The sequence below is a fragment of the Leiobunum rupestre genome, chromosome 4 (assembly GCF_980474605.1).
Source record: "Leiobunum rupestre chromosome 4, qqLeiRupe1.1.hap1, whole genome shotgun sequence".
Classification (NCBI taxonomy): domain Eukaryota; kingdom Metazoa; phylum Arthropoda; class Arachnida; order Opiliones; family Sclerosomatidae; genus Leiobunum; species Leiobunum rupestre.
In genome coordinates, this window is record NC_143387.1 from 74,602,114 (window position 1) to 74,625,115 (window position 23,002).

Consider the following 23,002-nt stretch of genomic DNA (forward strand, 5'->3'; position numbering starts at 1 on the left):
AATGTATATGATATAAATTTAAGAAAACTCAAACATTCGACAGACATACCTTTTCTGTTTTAAATCAACAATTTTATTATTCTTTCTTATCATTTTTGATACAACCATTTGTTTGTATATAGATAACCTGAGGACGGCTATAATATGAACATATACCTAAAAAAATCGGGACTTAAACAAAAACAACCTGAAGTTTACTATTTTTATATTCACACGTCCTCAATTATGCAAATTTTATATTAACATTTCTACTCTACATATTTCATAATTAATATTTACATAAATAACTATTTTTTATATAAAATCGTACAATTCTATCAGAACTTAAACCGGAAGATTCAGGCATATAATTTAAAAATACACAAATTACATTTGGAGTTCTATTTTTACTCACACAATTATATTTCGTACTAACAATTTTACCATCTTTTAAACTTTCAAATACTGCCAAGTGTTCGTCGCATATTTTTGTACTTCTCAAGGTGTTAAAGAAAAAGTGGTTCACACAAGAGCAAACTTTTTTCAAAAAAAAGCACTCCCCGAAACTGTCACTTGCTGACAATGTGTAAAATTGGGCTTACGGGATTTCAAGTAATTTAACATGCACGATTTTCCTTCATTTCCATCTTTTCCTATTACAAATATTATTTTTCGGTCTGAGAGAATTAAATGTTCCAATAAACTTTTCTGCCATGGTCTAAGTTCTATATCTTTGTTTATTCATTTAGGGGTTTTTATTTGTTCCCCCAAGCACTTGTCAAATTTCCAAAGAGATGCGATCGAGCAACGGCTTCTGCGAGGACTCGTTGTTTATCAATTTCCGCTTCTACTTTGCCTAAGTTTACTTTGTGAGAGTTAGACTGCAACGTCTAATATGTCGACTCAGTTGTGATTTAAACGATTTATTGCACGTTGTACACAATGTACGTTTACATTTATGGGTTCTTAATCTATAGCTACGTATTCGTTTCTCGCAAATTGGACACTGAATATATTTGTTTCGACCCATTTGGAATATATTCAAAGGAGACAAATGGTTTTGACATGTGGATATTGTAAATATCCGTGAAACGTAAACTTATCAAGATAAGAAATGGCATATAATGAGATAATATAACTAGATAACGTACATTGATAAAAATTCTTTATTTTAACTAGCCATAAATCTATTTTAATAGAAGCTTTGCTGACATCTATAGCCATCAATGGAAAATATTATACAAAATACTAAATTTTAAGTGTTACAAAAATTTTATTTGCTTTATTATATATATGGTATTTACTTGAGCCAATGATGGTATTTAAAATAGCTTAATATAGAAGTAAACACATTACTTAACGCATAGAAAGCGTAATTATTTTAGTTCGCGTGTTTCACTTTATCTTTCTAGTTCTCAGCATTCTTCCAACTATCTTGCAATATTTTCAGTCCAATTATATCTGTTTTTATTAGGGGTGTGCAAAATATTTGGTTCGACCAAATAATTCAATCGAATACCACATCTGATATTCGATTCGTCGAATCGAATAGCACTTGGGAAAGTTCGTTAATATTCGTTTTTCTCGATCAAATAGTCGAATATTCGATAAGATAGGACCATATAAAGAGTAACTTGCACGTACTGTGTGTATTAAAACTTCTTATCGAAAGGCAGAAGCTGCTTATTCTAGCGCCTATTAGCTAGATTATTCGCGTGTTCTTTGTTATGGAATTTTCTAGAATAGCAAAGTAAAACTAAAACGTAAACCAAGTTTAAAACGAAACTTATAACTGGGAGAAAGGTTGAAGTACGTAACTTTTAGATTTTTCGTTTTTGAATTTTTGAGTTCCCTATATTATTGGTTTAAAATTGTTATAATCTAAAATAAATATAATTTTTGAAAATTTGTAATAAAAGATCTGCTCCTTCGTGTTTTACATATATTTAAAAACTCGAGATTTTAATTAATTGTTTGCAAAGCATGAAAAATATAGCAGATTCTTTGATTTTATTTGTAGTTAGAAGTTACTTAAAAAAATCGCTAGCTGACTTGGAGCTGGTGTAGTTAAATTTTAAAAATGTGTATTTTAAATTCTATTATTTTTAACATATATAAGACAATTTTTTGTTAAACGCTATTTCTTTTAGTTAAACACTAATATCAATTTCGGAACAAACTCTTTCAGTTTATTTTATTTTATTTTTAACAGAAAAATAGTGTATAAGATATTGTTTAAATTAATTTCAAGTGAAACGGTAGTTAAATTTACCACGCATTTCCTTAACACGTAAGCTGGTGCAAAATCGTTTGATAGTTTCACTTACTTTATTTCTATTTTCAATAATGAGCTATTTTGAATTAATATAATTAATGTTAAATTCTTTATTTTTAATAGAAAAAATGTTAATTATGGTCGCGTTGGGGAAGATCATACAATGTGGTGTCAGAATTATAATATTAAATAACACACTAAGCCTTGGTAAAAACGTGTTTGGTAAGTTGCAACTATGCAAGGAGTATAATTTCAGCAGCAATATTTTTATCTGCCGAATAACGCATTTTCAAAGTGCTACGCTTCTAACTTTAATTTAGATGGCCTTAAAGCCAAGTATTTAACAAATTGTGTAACCAAGTAGAGGGACCTTTAAACAATTTTTCAGTCATAAAGTCAAGGAAATGTTCAAATATACGTGAACCCAGCAAACACAAATCGTCCCTCTGACGTCCCAGCATGGTCCATTGAGCCCAGCTTGGTCCCGTCCAAAATTCGTCCTAAGGGACGAATAACGGACGTCCCATTTTAGTCCTCGTAGTACCAATTTCGCGACATCCGATATTCAGCCCACTCGACGTCGCATGGATCTCCACTATTCATCCAAAATGTTTCGTCCATCAATGCTATCTAGAGGTGCGTTTATCAGCAATTAATTTTAATTAGTTTCACCTGTATTTGTATTTGAGCTGATAATGATTAATGAACCACAAAATATTAATTTTATTAAGAATATTATTATTTAAATTTACGAGTTTATTTAACGTGAATTAATGAAATTACGTGTTAAATCAAAACTACTTAATTATTTAATTAATTTTATCAGTTCTTAATTTTTATATTTTTTTATATTATTATTTTCTTAATTTTTATTTCCATTATTTTCATATGATGAATTATTTCTACAATCACAGCCAATTACTGCGTAAAAGCTGATCTAAGTTGGCCGAGCTAAAGTCCTTTTAAAATATCTGGTAGCCCAGTTTGTAGTCTCTTTTGTACGACGCCATTACTCGATAGTTTGGAATCGGTCACCATAAAGTCCATAATGCGTTCTACACAAACGTTAAAGATTATAACATAGTAATCTCTAGTATCGCTGATAATATATCATAAGAGTAAGTATTTTATTAAAAAACTGTTTGATTTTTTTAATGATTTTAATTCGATTTTTTTCATGTGTCTTTTACAGAGGTAGGAAGAAAATATTTTTGGTCAAAGTCTATTTTGACTCGTTACCTTTATGGAGAATTCATCTTCACTCTCACTGAATGGTGGACTTATAGCTCAAATGTGTTCCGTGAATACATTCTCCGAAGGTTAAGGAAGGTTCGCTGTTTTTAAAGTTCATTTTGGACCTGTACATGTTTCAATTTAACTTTTTAAGTTTATTATTCATTACTCTCACTGAAAGGTTCGCCTAAAGCTTTATTTCATACTGTTATATTTTATATATTGAATTTGTATTTCCAAAAGTAAGATTTGCGTTGTATTCTCCGAAAGTTAAGGAAGGTTCGCTGTTTTTAAAGTTCATTTTGGACCTGTACATGTTTCAATTTAACTTTTTAAGTTTATTATTCATTACTCTCACTGAACGGTTCGCCTAAAGCTTTATTTCATACTGTTATATTTTATATATTGAATTTGGAATTCCAAAAGTAAGATTTGCAGTGTATTCTCCGAAAGTTAAGGAAGGTTCGTTGTTTTTAAAGTTCATTTTGGACCTGTACATGTTTCAATTTAACTTTTTAAGTTTATTATTCATTACTCTCACTGAACGGTTCTCCTAAAGCTTTATTTCATACTGTTATATTTTATATATTGAATTTGTATTTCCAAAAGTAAGATTTGCAGTGTATTCTCCGAAAGTTAAGGAAGGTTCGCTGTTTTTAAAGTTCATTTTGGACCGGTAGATGTTTCAATTAATTTTTTTAAGTTTATTATTCATTACTCTCACTGAGTGGTTCGCCTAAAGCTTTATTTCATTTTGTTATATTTTATATATTGAATTTGGAATTCCAAAAGTAATATTTGCGTTGAATTCTCCGAATGTTAGGAAAGGTTCGCAGTTTTTAAAAATCATTTTGGACCTGTACATGTTTCAATTTATTTTTTTAAGTTTATTATTCATTACTCTCACTGAGTGGTTCGCCTAAAGCTTTATTTCATACTGTTATATTTTAGATATTTAATTTGTATTTCGAAAATCAAGATTTGCAGTGTATTCTCCGAAAGTTAAGGAAGGTTCGCTGTTTTTAAAGTTCATTTTGGACCTGTACATGTTTCAATTTAACTTTTTAAGTTTATTATTCATTACTCTCACTGAACGGTTCACCTAAACCTTTATTTTATACTGTGATATTTTATATAGTTAAATTGTAATTCCAAAAGTAAGATTTGGATAGATATTAAAATTAAACTTCGAGAAACAGCAATTTCTAGAGTACATTTTTCATCCGATAGTCTTAATTTTTTTTAAGGAATAGTATTAAATGGCTTAGTTTTATTTTGCTTCTGATTTAAAAATTAATTTAATTGTTTGTTTACATTTTTATAAGGAAGGTAATTTCATTTTTTAATAGTATGTTAACTGCTAATACTTTCGAAAACTTATCGTAAAAATTTAAAAACCTTATATAATAAATTTAAATTCTCAATTTTAATGCAGAGTTCGTGTTTGGCTTTTTAAATTATTTGTTCAGAATACGATATTCAATGAACGTCCTAGTTTCATCCCTATTGAGCCATGATTGAAACAAATTAAAGGCCTAAAGACATCTCTAGGTTTTATAGAAAGACATCCAGGGGACGACCGCCGTAATCGCCGTTGGACGTCCGAAAACTTGTCCCCGGGACGTACTACGGCTATAGACAAAGCGAACATTTGGACGTCCTTTAACGTCCTACCGACGTCAACCCCGGATTTTGGGATGTCCTACGGACGAAGGCAAGATCCGAGTGTGACGTCTATCGGATGTCCAAATGACGTTTTTGTGTTTGCTGGGTATTTGGTCATTTTGATGGTCAAATAGCCCAGTATGGAACAGCCCGCGCCCCGTCGGTGCCCCGTTTCACATTTCAGACGTCGACGTTTTACACAGTACGAATAATGGACGTGCAAGTTACTCTTCATATGGTCCTTGCCACTGTGGCAAAAAGAGAGGTGCCAGAAATAAGCACTAGTTCGGAAAATTCACAGCGTTCAGTAGAAGGAAAGTGAGGGTGTGGCGTCAGTCCCGGGTTCGGGTTTGGGTTCGGGATCGAAATCCGGGATTTAAGGGATGAAATGGGGGTAAAATCGTCAAAAAGTCAATGTATTTATGATATTTCTCGCGACGATTTGTTTTCCCGTATATCAACATATTGTGTCCAGGCCAACTTGTTCATTTATCTACGCTTATCTCGAAAGATACTTGAACGTATATCTTATCAAGTTTTATCGTACGGAATAAGTTGAAATGATGTAAAAATTGATAACCTAGGCGACGCGTGCGCAGATTACCCCGGGGGACGCGGTTAATTTGAATTTAAGAGTGTTTTGACGTCATGGAATATTCGTTGTTAAAGTAGAATGGAAATATTTTTAAACTTCATTTTAATATCATTGTAGTACTTAAATATGCTTGACACTTGAACCAATCTCACGAGTATTTCTTAAAACGAATATCTCGATCGCGTTTTATCGTACGAAATAAGTGGAAATTATGTAAGTTGTATGTTACTTGATAACCTAGGCAGGAAGATAGCGCGCGCGTGCGTGGATTACCTGGGAGGCGCGGATTGCCCGGGCGCGCGGTTAATTTGAATTTAAAACATGGATTACCTCTCCGAAATAATTCCTGTACCCAAAATTGGACCGCAAGTTTTTTTTCTTTTTAGGGGAATCTCTATGGGAGTTTAACATTACAATAAAGCTAATAGGTCCAGTTTGGGGTACTTTTGGTCCGAAATGGGGTACATAGGGCCGAAAATGGTGACTTTGGTCGTTTTAAGGGTACTTTTGGTCTATTTTGGTCCATTTTTGGGTACATCAGAAAAGCAGTTGGAAAAACGAAGAGCCTTATTTTTCCACCCATCTCCAAACTCCAAAAATTTATTGCTTTAATTTATTTATCGCTTCCGTAGGTATAAAATAAGATAAAAACCACTTACCTATATTTTAATTATGGTAAATTAAAAATACTTAATTAGTGTACTAAGTTACGTTTAAAAGAACCTTTTGTAACAATTCCAATATGTAAATATAGGTAAAAGGATTGAAAAAATACTTAAAGTGGTTTTACTGATAAACTCTAAAGGAATTTAACTTTAAAGGGTATCTTAGATTATTGTTTTTAATTTTATTCAAGTTGGAAACGTATTAAGAGTCCTTCAATAAAAGGATTTTATTTACGAACTTAATTCATATTTTCTTCAAACTTTCAATTCGCTTTTATTACTATTTAAATACGGTAAAATATAATTCTTATACACAAATATAGTCAGAAAGATACTATAAAACACTAAAATTAAAATTAAATTAAATTTGTGTGGATAAGATTTGTAAATATCATTTTGAAACTAATAACTTTCACGCTTTATTTAAGTCAAGCCAATAAAAACAATTACCTATATTTTAAATACGGTAAAATATAAATACATTTCCGATATGTAAATAGGTAGAATAACACTATGAAAAGTTCCTTTTTCTTCTTTTAATACGACAACACACAACTCTGATACGCAAATATATAAAGAAAATATAAAAAAATTTACTCTACGTTCGATACGTTAAAATACATTTCCGATACACAAATATAGATAAAGAAATACTATAAAATGTAAAAAGGTAGAAAAATACTACACATTAACCATTATGAATTTAAGCTTACAACATCCTTCACGTATAGAGCATAACATATATGTTCAGAGTTAACTTGTTTCCTCGTTATCTTTATCGCATGTGTTTTAAATAGCGTATGGAATAAGTTAAGAATGTACTGAAATGGTGTATGTTTAAACCTCGTAGAATAAAGAGTAAAACATATGTTCAGAGTCGGCTTGATTACTAAAGCGAATAACACAGAGACGTTTCCGGTGTAGTCACGTAGGAAGAAAAATACTACAACACTCTCTATACTCTACATTCAACACGTTAAAATATACTTCCGAAATGCCAATATAGGTAGTAAAATACTACAAAATCTCTATACTTTACCTTCAATACGTTAAATTACATTCCAATATGTAAATATAGGAGGAAAAATACTACAAAAGCCTCTTTTCTTGGCGTTCAATATGTTAAAATAGATTTCTGAAATGCAAATGTAGGTAGTAAATACTACAAAATCTCTATACTCTACCTTCAATACGTTAAATTACATTCCAATATGTAAATATAGGTAGTAAATACTACAAAAGCCTCTTTTCTTGGCGTTCAATATGTTAAAATAGATTTCTGAAATGCAAATATAGGTAGTAAATACTACAAAAGCCTCTTTTCTTGGCGTTCAATATGTTAAAATAGATTTCTGAAAGGCAAATATAGGTAGTAATTACTACAAAAGCCTCTTACTCTACGTTCAATACGTTAAATTAATGATATGCCTCCGATCGAATCGTTCATTTTTTCCTATTTAAATATACGCATTTAAATTAGAATTGCTTCTAGTGTTCGGCAGTCGATTAATTTTTATCCATAAATTTTCCGATTTATTTAAAAAACGTTGGTAAAAAGAATATCATTTTAACTTATTTAATTGTGTTTTTACTCAACCAAACATTTATTTGAATAAAAGTGGTATTTATTTAAATAACCAATTATAGTTAAATAAAAATTGTTAAATGTTTAAATAATCGAAAGTGAACAAGCCTATTTTTTAAATAAAACAAACAGACTTTAGAGTTGATAAGATTTGTAAATATCATTTGAAACTAATAATTTTTGCGCTTTAGTTAAGTCAAGCAATTACATTTTTAAAAATGAAAGAAGTTAAACTATATAAAAATTTGTAAATATTGTAAATATTTTTAGGTAATAAAGAAATTAAGAAATGTTTTAATTAAAATATCTTTCATTTTCTACTACATTTTTAAAAATGAAAGAAGTTTAACAATATAATTATTCTAATATAATTTCAAAATCAGGTATTATTTAAAGTACAAATGCATAATTTAGTGAAGCAATTCTTATTTAAATACTTTTATTTAATTAATTTGTGTATCTGAAATGTATTTATTGAAAAATAAGTGGGTTTTACTATTTATCACGGTTTTATATATATATATATATATATATATATATATATATATTGGAATTGTTACAAAAGGTTCTTTTAAACGTAACTTAGTACATTAATTTATTTTGGAAGTTCAAAACGTATTAAGAGCCCTTCAGAATACTATAAAAGGATTTCATTTACAAACTAAATTAATATTTTCTTCAAACTTTCAATTCGTTATAATTTGAATTTAAATGAAAACATCATGGATTATAGGTACGTAATCTACTATTAGACCGAACGGATTAAAAAATACTTAAAGTAAGTGGTTTTACTGATAAACTAAAGGAATTTAACTTTAAAGGGTATCTTAGATTATTGTTTTTAATATTATTCAAGTTCAAAACGTATAAAGAGTTCTTCAAAGTAATTTAAAAGAATTTTATTTACGAACTAAATCCATATTTTAGAAGTTAGTTTGTATGAAATACTTACTAATACCTGAAAAATGGACTTTAGAGTTGATAAGATTTGTAAATATCATTTGAAACTAATAATTTTCACGCTTTATTTAAGTCAAGCAATTACATTTTTAAAAATGAAAGAAGTTAAACAATATAAAAATTTGTAAATATTGTAAATATTTTTAGGTAATAAAGAAATTAAGAAATGTTTTAATTAAAATATCTTTCATTTTCTACTACATTTTTAAAAATGAAAGAAGTTTAACAATATAATTATTCTAATATAATTTCAAAATCAGGTATTATTTAAAGTACAAATGCATAATTTAGTGAAGCAATTCTTATTTAAATACTTTTATTTAATTAATTTGTGTATCTGAAATGTATTAATTGAAAAATAAGTGGGTTTTACTATTTATCACGGTTTTTTATATATATATATATATTGGAATTGTTACAAAAGGTTCTTTTAAACGTAACTTAGTACATTAATTTATTTTGGAAGTTCAAAACGTATTAAGAGCCCTTCAGAGTACTATAAAAGGATTTCATTTACAAACTAAATTAATATTTTCTTCAAACTTTCAATTCGTTATAATTTGAATTTAAATGAAAACATCATGGATTATAGGTGCGTAATCTACTATTAGACCGAACTAATTAAAAAAAATACTTAAAGTAAGTGGTTTTACTGATAAACTCTAAAGGAATTTTGGAATTTTCTAGAATAGCAAAGTAAAACTAAAACGTAAACCAAGTTTAAAACGAAACTAATAACTGGGAGAAAGGTTGAAGTAAGTAATTTTTTTGATTTTGGGTTTTTTAATTTTTGAGTTCCCTATATTATTATAAACTAAATTAAATATAATTTTTGAAAATTTGTGATAAAAGATCTGCTCCTTCGTGTTTTACATATATTTAAAAACTTGAGATTTTAATGAATTGTTTTCAAAGCATGAAAAATATAGCAGATCCTTTGATTTTAATTGTAGTTAGTAGTTACTTAAAAAAAAAGTCGCTAGCTGACTTGGAGCTGGTGTAGTTAAATTTTAAAAATGTGTATTTTAAATTTTGTTTGTAAAAGTTTTTTTTTAAAAAGTTTAGTATTATAGTTTAAATTTATTAAATAAAATAAAATATAAATTATACATTTGGTTTAGTATTTTACTATTGCAAGTAAAATTAATAGTAATTTCAATTACTTTTTTAGTTTTTTTTTTGATAAATATGCAAACTATTTAGTTATTTCAAAAACAAATACGTCGAATTATTTGGTATTCGAAATACTATTGGTTAGTTTTTATATATTTAATTTTATTTTTCAGAACAATTTCTCTTTGTCTAGCTTCTTCTAACTTTAATTTAGATGGCCTTAAAGCCAAGTATTTAACAAATTTTGTAACCAAGTAGATGGAGCTTTAAACAATTTTTCAGTCATGTAGTCAAGGAAATGTTCAAATATACGTGTATTTGGTCATTTTGATGGTCAAATAACCCAGTTCAGACGTCGACGGAGGCTCGGGGCACCATCAGGGCGAGGGCGCGGACGCTGGGGCACGGGCGCCACCCGCGTCTCAATGTCTGACTATCATCTCGCAGTTCCATACTGGGCTATTTGACCATCAAAATGACCAAATACACGTATATTTGAACATTTCCTTGACTACATGACTGAAAAATTGTTTAAAGCTCCATCTACTTGGTTAAAAAATTTGTTAAATACTTGGCTTTAAGGCCATCTAAATTAAAGTTAGAAGAAGCTAGACAAAGAGAAATTGTTCTGAAAAATAAAATTAAATATATAAAAACTAACCAATAGTATTTCGAATACCAAATAATTCGACGTATTTGTTTTTGAAATAACTAAATAGTTTGCATATTTATCAAAAAAAAAACTAAAAAAGTAATTGAAATTACTATTAATTTTACTTGCAATAGTAAAATACTAAACCAAATGTATAATTTATATTTTATTTTATTTAATAAATTTAAACTATAATACTAAACTTTTTAAAAAAAAACTTTTACAAACAAAATTTAAAATACATATTTTTAAAATTTAACTACACCAGCTCCAAGTCAGCTAGCGACTTTTTTTTTAAGTAACTACTAACTACAATTAAAATCAAAGGATCTGCTATATTTTTCATGCTTTGAAAACAATTCATTAAAATCTCAAGTTTTTAAATATATGTAAAACACGAAGGAGCAGATCTTTTATCACAAATTTTCAAAAATTATATTTAATTTAGTTTATAATAATATAGGGAACTCAAAAATTAAAAAACCCAAAATCAAAAAAATTACTTACTTCAACCTTTCTCCCAGTTATTAGTTTCGTTTTAAACTTGGTTTACGTTTTAGTTTTACTTTGCTATTCTAGAAAATTCCAAAATTCCTTTAGAGTTTATCAGTAAAACCACTTACTTTAAGTATTTTTTTAATTAGTTCGGTCTAATAGTAGATTACGCACCTATAATCCATGATGTTTTCATTTAAATTCAAATTATAACGAATTGAAAGTTTGAAGAAAATATTAATTTAGTTTGTAAATGAAATCCTTTTATAGTACTCTGAAGGGCTCTTAATACGTTTTGAACTTCCAAAATAAATTAATGTACTAAGTTACGTTTAAAAGAACCTTTTGTAACAATTCCAATATATATATATATATAAAAAACCGTGATAAATAGTAAAACCCACTTATTTTTCAATTAATACATTTCAGATACACAAATTAATTAAATAAAAGTATTTAAATAAGAATTGCTTCACTAAATTATGCATTTGTACTTTAAATAATACCTGATTTTGAAATTATATTAGAATAATTATATTGTTAAACTTCTTTCATTTTTAAAAATGTAGTAGAAAATGAAAGATATTTTAATTAAAACATTTCTTAATTTCTTTATTACCTAAAAATATTTACAATATTTACAAATTTTTATATTGTTTAACTTCTTTCATTTTTAAAAATGTAATTGCTTGACTTAAATAAAGCGTGAAAATTATTAGTTTCAAATGATATTTACAAATCTTATCAACTCTAAAGTCCATTTTTCAGGTATTAGTAAGTATTTCATACAAACTAACTTCTAAAATATGGATTTAGTTCGTAAATAAAATTCTTTTAAATTACTTTGAAGAACTCTTTATACGTTTTGAACTTGAATAATATTAAAAACAATAATCTAAGATACCCTTTAAAGTTAAATTCCTTTAGTTTATCAGTAAAACCACTTACTTTAAGTATTTTTTAATCCGTTCGGTCTAATAGTAGATTACGTACCTATAATCCATGATGTTTTCATTTAAATTCAAATTATAACGAATTGAAAGTTTGAAGAAAATATTAATTTAGTTTGTAAATGAAATCCTTTTATAGTATTCTGAAGGGCTCTTAATACGTTTTGAACTTCCAAAATAAATTAATGTACTAAGTTACGTTTAAAAGAACCTTTTGTAACAATTCCAATATATATATATATATATATATATATATATATATATATATATATATATATATAAAACCGTGATAAATAGTAAAACCCACTTATTTTTCAATAAATACATTTCAGATAGACAAATTAATTAAATAAAAGTATTTAAATAAGAATTGCTTCACTAAATTATGCATTTGTACTTTAAATAATACCTGATTTTGAAATTATATTAGAATAATTATATTGTTAAACTTCTTTCATTTTTAAAAATGTAGTAGAAAATGAAAGATATTTTAATTAAAACATTTCTTAATTTCTTTATTACCTAAAAATATTTACAATATTTACAAATTTTTATAAAGTTTAACTTCTTTCATTTTTAAAAATGTAATTGCTTGACTTAACTAAAGCGTAAAAATTATTAGTTTCAAATGATATTTACAAATCTTATCAACTCTAAAGTCTGTTTGTTTTATTTAAAAAATAGGCTTGTTCACTTTCGATTATTTAAACATTTAACAATTTTTATTTAACTATAATTGGTTATTTAAATAAATACCACTTTTATTCAAATAAATGTTTGGTTGAGTAAAAACACAATTAAATAAGTTAAAATGATATTCTTTTTACCAACGTTTTTTAAATAAATCGGAAAATTTATGGATAAAAATTAATCGACTGCCGAACACTAGAAGCAATTCTAATTTAAATGCGTATATTTAAATAGGAAAAAATGAACGATTCGATCGGAGGCATATCATTAATTTAACGTATTGAACGTAGAGTAAGAGGCTTTTGTAGTAATTACTACCTATATTTGCCTTTCAGAAATCTATTTTAACATATTGAACGCCAAGAAAAGAGGCTTTTGTAGTATTTACTACCTATATTTGCATTTCAGAAATCTATTTTAACATATTGAACGCCAAGAAAAGAGGCTTTTGTAGTATTTACTACCTATATTTACATATTGGAATGTAATTTAACGTATTGAAGGTAGAGTATAGAGATTTTGTAGTATTTACTACCTACATTTGCATTTCAGAAATCTATTTTAACATATTGAACGCCAAGAAAAGAGGCTTTTGTAGTATTTTTCCTCCTATATTTACATATTGGAATGTAATTTAACGTATTGAAGGTAAAGTATAGAGATTTTGTAGTATTTTACTACCTATATTGGCATTTCGGAAGTATATTTTAACGTGTTGAATGTAGAGTATAGAGAGTGTTGTAGTATTTTTCTTCCTACGTGACTACACCGGAAACGTCTCTGTGTTATTCGCTTTAGTAATCAAGCCGACTCTGAACATATGTTTTACTCTTTATTCTACGAGGTTTAAACATACACCATTTCAGTACATTCTTAACTTATTCCATACGCTATTTAAAACACATGCGATAAAGATAACGAGGAAACAAGTTAACTCTGAACATATATGTTATGCTCTATACGTGAAGGATGTTGTAAGCTTAAATTCATAATGGTTAATGTGTAGTATTTTTCTACCTTTTTACATTTTATAGTATTTCTTTATCTATATTTGTGTATCGGAAATGTATTTTAACGTATCGAACGTAGAGTAAATTTTTTTATATTTTCTTTATATATTTGCGTATCAGAGTTGTGTGTTGTCGTATTAAAAGAAGAAAAAGGAACTTTTCATAGTGTTATTCTACCTATTTACATATCGGAAATGTATTTATATTTTACCGTATTTAAAATATAGGTAATTGTTTTTATTGGCTTGACTTAAATAAAGCGTGAAAGTTATTAGTTTCAAAATGATATTTACAAATCTTATCCACACAAATTTAATTTAATTTTAATTTTAGTGTTTTATAGTATCTTTCTGACTATATTTGTGTATAAGAATTATATTTTACCGTATTTAAATAGTAATAAAAGCGAATTGAAAGTTTGAAGAAAATATGAATTAAGTTCGTAAATAAAATCCTTTTATTGAAGGACTCTTAATACGTTTCCAACTTGAATAAAATTAAAAACAATAATCTAAGATACCCTTTAAAGTTAAATTCCTTTAGAGTTTATCAGTAAAACCACTTTAAGTATTTTTTCAATCCTTTTACCTATATTTACATATTGGAATTGTTACAAAAGGTTCTTTTAAACGAAACTTAGTACACTAATTAAGTATTTTTAATTTACCATAATTAAAATATAGGTAAGTGGTTTTTATCTTATTTTATACCTACGGAAGCGATAAATAAATTAAAGCAATAAATTTTTGGAGTTTGGAGATGGGTGGAAAAATAAGGCTCTTCGTTTTTCCAACTGCTTTTCTGATGTACCCAAAAATGGACCAAAATAGACCAAAAGTACCCTTAAAACGACCAAAGTCACCATTTTCGGCCCTATGTACCCCATTTCGGACCAAAAGTACCCCAAACTGGACCTATTAGCTTTATTGTAATGTTAAACTCCCATAGAGATTCCCCTAAAAAGAAAAAAAACTTGCGGTCCAATTTTGGGTACAGGAATTATTTCGGAGAGGTAATCCATGTTTTAAATTCAAATTAACCGCGCGCCCGGGCAATCCGCGCCTCCCAGGTAATCCACGCACGCGCGCGCTATCTTCCTGCCTAGGTTATCAAGTAACATACAACTTACATAATTTCCACTTATTTCGTACGATAAAACGCGATCGAGATATTCGTTTTAAGAAATACTCGTGAGATTGGTTCAAGTGTCAAGCATATTTAAGTACTACAATGATATTAAAATGAAGTTTAAAAATATTTCCATTCTACTTTAACAACGAATATTCCATGACGTCAAAACACTCTTAAATTCAAATTAACCGCGTCCCCCGGGGTAATCTGCGCACGCGTCGCCTAGGTTATCAATTTTTACATCATTTCAACTTATTCCGTACGATAAAACTTGATAAGATATACGTTCAAGTATCTTTCGAGATAAGCGTAGATAAATGAACAAGTTGGCCTGGACACAATATGTTGATATACGGGAAAACAAATCGTCGCGAGAAATATCATAAATACATTGACTTTTTGACGATTTTACCCCCATTTCATCCCTTAAATCCCGGATTTCGATCCCGAACCCAAACCCGAACCCGGGACTGACGCCACACCCTCACTTTCCTTCTACTGCGTTCTCCTCTGATGACCTTGAAACTCAACAAATTAGAAAAAGACTCTCGGTTATTCGGCCAGTTTGCAAACTATTTGAAAAAACCAAATTCATTTTTCCTATCTTATCGAATATTCGACTATTTGATCAAGAAAACGAATATTAACGAACTTTCCCATGTGCTATTCGATTTGGTATTCGATTGAATTATTTGGTCGAACCAAATATTTTGCACACCCCTAATAAAAACAGATATAATTGGACTGAAAATATTGCAAGATAGTTGGAAGAATGCTGAGAACTAGAAAGATAAAGTGAAACACGCGAACTAAAATAATTACGCTTTCTATGCGTTAAGTAATGTGTTTACTTCTATATTAAGCTATTTTAAATACCATCATTGGCTCAAGTAAATACCATATATATAATAAAGCAAATAAAATTTTTATAACACTTAAAATTTAGTATTTTGTATAATATTTTCCATTGATGGCTATAGATGTCAGCAAAGCTTCTATTAAAATAGATTTATGGCTAGTTAAAATAAAGAATTTTTATCAATGTACGTTATCTAGTTATATTATCTCATTATATGCCATTTCTTATCTTGATAAGTTTACGTTTCACGGATATTTACAATATCCACATGTCAAAACCATTTGTCTCCTTTGAATATATTCCAAATGGGTCGAAACAAATATATTCAGTGTCCAATTTGCGAGAAACGAATACGTAGCTATAGATTAAGAACCCATAAATGTAAACGTACATTGTGTACAACGTGCAATAAATCGTTTAAATCACAACTGAGTCGACATATTAGACGTTGCAGTCTAACTCTCACAAAGTAAACTTAGGCAAAGTAGAAGCGGAAATTGATAAACAACGAGTCCTCGCAGAAGCCGTTGCTCGATCGCATCTCTTTGGAAATTTGACAAGTGCTTGGATGGAACCCCCTAAATGAATAAACAATGAAGGAAAATCGTGGATGTTAAATTACTTGAAATCCCGTAAGCCCAATTTTACACATTGTAAGCAATATGACAGTTTCGGGGAGTGCTTTTTTTGAAAAAATTTTGCTCTTGTGTGAACCACTTTTTCTTTAACACCTTGAGAAGTACAAAAATATGCGACGAACACTTGGCAGTATTTGAAAGTTTAAAAGATGGTGAAATTGTTAGTACGAAATATAATTGTGTGAGTAAAAATATTAGAACTCCAAATGTAATTTGTGTAGTTTTAAATTATATGCCTGAATCTTCCGGTTTAAGTTCTGATAGAATTGTACGATTTTATATAAAAAATAGTTATTTATGTAAATATTAATTATGAAATATTTAGAGTAGAAATGTTAATATAAAATTTGCATAATTGAGGACGTGTGAATATAAAAATAGTAAACTTCAGGTTGTTTTTGTTTAAGTCCCGATTTTTTTAGGTATATGTTCATATTATAGCCGTTCTCAGGTTATCTATATACAAACAAATGGTTGTATCAAAAATGATAAGAAAGAATAATAAAATTGTTGATTTAAAACAGAAAAGGTATGTCTGTCGAATGTTTGAGTTTTCTTAAATTTATATCATATACATTTCTACATGGTTTTATTTAATTGTTATAGTCTCTAACACTTATGAGTAGATAATTGTATAATATGCAATTAAGTTAAAAATATAAACACAATGCATCTAATTTAATTATTTTCAAATGAATTGAAAACCTTGATATATTTTTTAAACTGTGTTTTTATGTTATACAATTTTAAATGCAGGTATTGTTTACAGTACAAATGCATAATTTAATGAAGCAATTCTAATTTTAATACTTTTATTTAATGAAATAGGAAAAAGGTATTTCTAAAACCCTATTTTGTAACTCAAAAGGAACTTAAAGAAACTGAAAGATTTTCACATGGAATTGGGACTAGTGGGTAGCCATTATCACGTTACAATGTGGTTTTTTGTTATGGAACCAATGACAATAAGCTATAAACTTGGCTTATCTTTGATAAAAAAACGTCTCTTATTCCCCAAGAACATGCATACTTATCGAGAATGTACTAGCTCAATTAGATATTTTGGAGGAAGGGCGAACTAAATTTTATGCTTGTTTACGAAATTAATTAGCGTATTAAAAAAAACATTTATTCTTAACAAATGCATTCATGTTATGATATGATTTATGGAAAATGTACTTTCATGGGTTAGGCTTAGAAATTTAGTCTTAGCTATTTACACTTTACAGGTTTTTAGCTCTAGCTTTAATTTTTTACGTATTGGAAAATGTATTTCAGCGTATTATTATATGTAAAATTTTAGTCTTAACAAAGTCCACCAGTTAGGAAATGGTTTATGGATAGGAAAATATTTATAAATACTAAAGACAGAAGCAGAAACTAGGAGATCAGAGAAAAAAGAACCAACGCGATCGAAAATAATAATAGTAAAGCCTTTAAATACGTTTTGATAAACCGTCAGTGGGGTTTTTTTCCACTGGTACTTAAGATATGACGTCAGTGTAGTCATGGGAATCAATTCTTAGATGCAGTTTTCGATATCTCAATAAAGATTCTTATCTACACGTCACATAGCGTTCTTTCTTTCAGTCGTAGGGAATGGTCATTAAAGGTCACGCAGTTTTGCTCCGTTTTCAGCCGTTCGTCACCTCTATTTTACGGCATAGGCTTAGGGTTTCCGACCGTCAAAGTGAAAAGAAAAAGTTTCAATTTTATTATATTTAAAATAAAAATTTTAGGCGTTCTTTTATATATAAGACAGAAAAATAGGCCTAAATTAGGTCGTGTAGGGGTAAGATTAGCCTAGAAAGTAAGTAACTATTTTTATTTTGTAGTAAACTATATATATATATATATATATATATATATATATATATATATATATTTTAGACAACTTGGCTTATCTTTGATAAAAAAAACGTCTCTTATTCCCCAAGAACATGCATACTTATCGAGAATGTACTAGCTCAATTAGATATTTTGGAGGAAGGGCGAACTAAATATTATGCTTGTTTACGAAATTAATTAGCGTATTAAAAAAAAATATATATATATATATATATATATATATATATATATATATATATATTTTAGACAATTTTAAAGACAATTTGCATATTGAAAAAGCGTTTATATTGAGAATTTTAGCGTAGAACTTTAACCATATTGAGAAAATTTGGTTTAGTATTCTTAGTGATAAATTTAGGCTTAGCATGTAGGCTTAGATAGTGTATCATTTGAAACTTTAGAACATATTGTGTCTAGATCAACTATGGAAAATGAAACGTATCGACTTGAAACGTTTCGTCAATGGAAAAACCCACCCGTCACTAAAGAGAAACTAGCGAAGGCTGGATTCTACTACATTCAACGTGGAGATGATGTACGATGTTACAAGTGCCATGGAATCTTAGGAAACTGGGAATCAAGAGACGTACCAGAACTTGAACATGCCAGATGCTTTCCAAACTGTCCGTCGAGGGATAATTCACCCTCGGAAAAAAGTACCTCTCGTAAGAATGGGACATTACACCTACGCCAAAAGCAACTACTGTCATCGATAAAAGCTTATCACCTGCATCTGAAGAAGACGACGTTTATGACTGTCCCTCGTATGTCAGACGATACTGCTGGTAGACGTTACAAATACGTGAGTTAGAACTTTTAATTAAATTATTTATACAAGTTGCTGAAGGTAGTTCGTTTCAACCCTTTAAATGAAATTTTATATATCCATTTCGAATTAATTACAATTATATAGATAAATTACGATTAAAACAGATTAAATATAATATCGGATTAGTCATAGAACCAATTTTACGTAATCATGTAAACAAAGTTCTAAAATAAAAATTAAATTTGAATAGCTTGTTTTTATTGCCTATAGATTAGAAATTAAGGGGTTCGGAAGCGAGAAATTCTAGCGATCCGGGGGAGAGGGGAGAAAAAATTTCGGCTCTTCGTTTTTCCAACTGCAATTCTGATGTACCCAAAAATTGACCAAAATGGACCAAATGTACCCTAAAAACGACCAAATTCACCATTTTTGGCCCTATGTACCCCATTTCGGACCACAAATACCCCAAACTGGACCTATTAGTTTTATTGTAAAGTTAAACGCTCATAGAGGCTCCCCTAAAAAGAATAAACTGGTGGTCCAATTTTGGGTACATTTAGGAGATTAAACTAATTCTGTGTTTTTATTGCCTATAGATTAGAAATTAAGGGGTCGGAAGCGATAAAGAAATTATATTATCGGAATTTAGAAGCGCTTAAGAAATTATGGTTAACGAGGGGGAGGGGAAGCAGAGGGGGAGGGGAAGCGGAGAGAGAGTCTACTGATTACGGACTTAGGATTGAGAGATAACAATTATGGTTAACGGGGCGGGGCGAGGGGCGTACAGAGAGAATATGGCGAATGAGATAGCAATTATAGAGTTTAGGGATGGGATAAAAAAATGGTAATTGGCAAATATAGCGATTAGAAACGATAAGAAATTATGGCGATTGGAGATAAGCAAAGGGGTAAAAATTCAATCTCCAAAAATCTGCGCTAGGAAAACTAATTATAGCGATTGGAAACAATAAGAAATTATGGCGATTGGGGATAAGCAAAGGGGTAAAAATCCAATCTCCAAAAATCTACGCTAGGAAAACTAATTCTGGCGAATGAAAATTATAGCGATTGGAAACGATAAGAAATTATGGCGATTGGGGATAAGCAAAGGGTTAAAATCCGATCTCCAAAAATCTACGCTAGGAAAACTAATTCTGGCGAATGAAAATTATAGCGAATGGAAACGATAAGAAATTATGCCGATTGGGGAAGGGGGAGGGAAAGCAGAGAGAGTCTATTGGTTGCGGTATGGCGAATGAAATAAGATATCAGACTGATAATCTCATTCGCTATACCGTAACCTTGTCTCTTTTGCGAAATTTTTTTAAGTGTTTTGCTTGAAGCTAACCTGTTTTTTAACTCAAAATTCTTAAAAATGGTTTCTGATCATTTAGCTACTTTTATGGCTTTCGGCCGCTCGTGGCCAAAGATGATTTCAGATACTTGTTCCTCAAATCCATCATTAAAAGAGACGAGTCGGCCTTTTCGGGCCGGTTCAGCAACGAATAAAATTTACTATTTAAGGATCATTTCATTTCGGAAACACGTTTAAAAATGCACAGTCTATTTCGTATAGTTTTAGACACGTCAATTACGCGTCTTCGCGGTTCATCAACATCTCGGACCTCGCTGGAGAAAACTATAGCCTTGAGATAGCTTAAAACATTCGCGAGGGTTTAAATCGGGAGAACCACCAAACCGTTCCGCCACGACCGATCCACCTCAAAGCGATGGTAGCAAAGAGATGAGTTCTTACTTGACGCCTGAAATGTGTACGTGAACCGTCGTGCATAAACCACATTCATTGTCTCATTGCACGACTTCGAATAAATTATTTTGTGAAAGTGTTAGATATGCCTGATCATCTCGTCTGGGTGATGGAAAATACGGGCCACTTAAATGGTCACCAACAATGCGGCACCTAAGATTTAATTTAAACTGTTCTTGCTGTGAGCTCAGACTATTCGAGGTGGTGGGTTTTCTTGGCTCCAGGATCGTCATCGATCCTCAACGAGTACCGCGACATCTCGCACTCAGTCTTGCTCGTTGAATATAATTGGTTTGACTTGATCTTTGAGCTAGCGAATCATTTCCCTGAGCCAGTCGTACATAAGATTCTTATCGGCGTACTCAGAATTAGCAAAGTTAACCATGGTAATGACCAAATGGGAACTGTAAAAAATAATGTTATAACCCACATTAGCACGATTATTTATAATTTATAAAACTCTCCTAAAAAATTTGGGTCCACATTCCAAAAAATGTTTAGCCGCAAATATATGAACTTTGTTCTAATAAATCCTACCGTTGAGAAATTTCTCAGAATAACGTTGCTGCGGCTTAATTTTTTTCTTTTACAAAATTTTCTTGAGTTCAATTTGCAGTAGCGGATTATTGTTTTGAGACCCTAACGGCGACCTTTTCAATTATTAACACGATTTTTGCCCCGTATGCCTTCGACAAGTTTTCATAGTTTAATTTCCCTTTAATTAACAAATTGTACATATTTTTAGGTTTAAAAGGAGTGTCAAACACACGACGAGAAAAGGTATGAGTTAAAACTTTGATTAAAGTTTTTAGTGACGTTATCGCTTTCCTCTCAGACAAGAAGTCGTCTCCAATGAAAACATCAGATCCTCAACAGACAAAGAATCGAGCAAGCAAAAGAAAGAAGATGAATTCAACAGGAGCGAAATAATTAAGAAATTAATGCAGTATGTCGGCCGATTGATTTCCAGGGCATAATAATTATACTTTTATATTTGTCAGGAAAGTCTAGTTTCTCCCGAAACCTTTGGGCTTAATTACTTATTTGATTTCTATAAATACTTATTTTTCCGCAGTCCAACGGTTGCTCGGCTCAATTTATGTAAGAGGAAGAAGACCAGCACGTCAAGATTTTCAGCTGTCAGGGTTAGTAGCAGTAACCTTCTTTAGATAAAATACATAATTGCATATATTTCCGACTTCCAACCAATAAACATGTAGGCTAAAATGTGTAATTTAAAATGTGATTTTTTAGAAATCAAACAACACTAGTTAAATTATATATCTTAGGGTATTTGAAAAATTAAAAACCAGAAAATTATACGTGTCATAGCTTTGGTAACCCCTAATAATTAGGAAAATTTTATAACGTACGACCAAAACAGACTCTTCGCGCAATACTGCACGAAGTTAGATATTTCGCGATAATCAGCTGGGTATTAAGTGGATGGGAGATGTTAACAAAGTACTACACGACGGCCAACTATTTAAAAGCACCTCGTTACCATATTGCTTGAACTTATCAAATTTTGTTCTTTAACTCGGGTAAAAACTTACCGATTGTTAACCTCTAATATTGGATTTTCTTCTAATAGACGCCACCTCAAATTAAACCGGAGAAAAATTTAGAAGAGCTTATTCTTACCCAACAGTGGCCTGGTCTGCGAATAGCAGACTCTCCGGAAAAAGGTCAGGGGTTATTCAAAACGAAACCTTTTCTGAAAGGTAAGGTCATTTTATTTTGACAGACTGTTTTTCGAACCTAGAGATGCGTTTAAACACTCATAGATGACACCAGTTTTTTGCTGAACGCGAATTGGTAAGCCCTTTTTATCCCTCAGCAAGAGGAGCCGGTTTGCGTTTTAAAGTTATCTCCCCACGGGTTAGGGTGTTTTTCCTGCCAGATCTTCGGCATCCCTTTTCCATAAAATACTTATACTAATAGTATGTTTAGGTAGCTCTTGTCTAACGTGGCGTGAAGGGCTTGCCATCCCCTCCTACGCAGTCTAACCCGGCCACCGGTAATTGGTTTAATAAATCGCAAGTTGACTTAGACCTACTTGGGTATTAGCTTAGCTCATTATTAAAATTAAGTGACGTGGAGTACCGGGAATTTTGAACTA